General features: G+C 36.1%; 1 pseudogene; it reads left to right on the top strand.

Moving 5' to 3' along the window:
• The first annotated feature begins 488 nt into the window (after positions 1 to 488).
• On the top strand, positions 489 to 1147 carry LOC149233139 (dehydrogenase/reductase SDR family member FEY pseudogene; annotated as a pseudogene).
• Positions 1148 to 1402: the final 255 nt, after the last annotated feature.

A 1402-nucleotide genomic window follows, 5' to 3' on the forward strand; every position in this document is an offset into this window, starting at 1 on the left:
AGAAGTAACTAGTGTGAACTGGTAGAAAGCACTTCAGTAAAAAAATACAAATCATCATAATTAAAAAACTATATCCCCAATATTGCAGAATGGAAATTTCAACAGAAGACTGACAAGCATGACATTACCCAACAAATTCATTCACGCGGTGGTAGTTATCTTACCCATGAAACCATGTGCCACTAGACAAACGAGACTCAAAGGTGGAGTAAATGAAACTCAAACAAAATTGTACATGACGAATCACGTGTTGAACTGTGATTGGAGGGAATGACGAAAATGGAGTGAGGAGATTGGCTATGATTGGAGGGAATGACAAAAATGGAATGAGGAGATTGGCTAGGTTGAACAGTGTTTGTCCAACCAACTCTATAAAGAAAACGCCTTTTGGCATAAATATGGTTAGTGGCATTCTCTATTACGAGTGTATTTTTTAAGGAGTGTCGACGCTATTAGTTTATTATGAGAAGGAATGATGTTTGGATGTGATGGAAGGATTTGATTGTTGTTGGTGTTTGGGAGGTACCAAACCACCACAACCAAGTGGTGGGGTTGTAGATAACAAGGGGTTCTCTTCTCTAGTAGTGAATGTCAACTCAAATATGCATTATTTAGGGTTTTTTTACTATAATGACATGAATGTCACTTATAAAATGAGAATATATAAAAATGACATTGGTTACTTAGGAAATGACTTGCATGAATTATGTTCAACAGCGTGCTTCAAAGAAAACTACATTTAGAAGTTGGTCTAAATGTAATGTGTGTTTCTCGAGGAGTGGTTATGAAAAATTTAACGTGAGGTTTACCTTGAATTATTAAAACCTGTTATCACCTGATTACATATTTCCTTTTCAACGCTCAAGGACGTGTCAAAGGTACATTATTTCCTGCAGCAGATCCTGACATTTCAAAGTATTGCAGTATTCTAAAGGCTGATGATTTGTCAGATTGTCCATATTTTTATCGTGATTTTCATCCAACAAGTGCTTTAGCAGAAGCACACAATGTAGGTATTTCTATGAAGTTTTGGGATAAGATATTGGAACTCAATGGCCTTCCTTCAAACATTGTTCAAAGGCTTATTCAAGGTCAAGTGGTTGCATATAAATATTGTCATTAGAATATGATAGAAGTAGACTACTAAATGCTCAGAGATACAGGTGTTCAACCTTCAGTTGTTTTTGTATTCCAAGTATCATAAACCTTTAGTTGCTTTTGTTATGATATTTCCAAATCACAAGGGACATCTATCATATATGCCCTAAGGCATGTTCTTGGGATCATTTCGCATTTGGTAATATTTGAAGAAACGTTTGGACTGATTAGGACCAGACAATAGTGTGCTATGTTTTTCCATGTGCTTGGCACAATATCTTGGGGAGTTCACAGGGGTTATTGG

Source organism: Pinus tabuliformis, chromosome J, assembly GCF_031772625.1.
Source record: "Pinus tabuliformis cultivar Carrire ecotype Pingquan chromosome J, CPIR1, whole genome shotgun sequence".
In the NCBI taxonomy this organism is placed as follows: Eukaryota; Viridiplantae; Streptophyta; class Pinopsida; order Pinales; family Pinaceae; genus Pinus; species Pinus tabuliformis.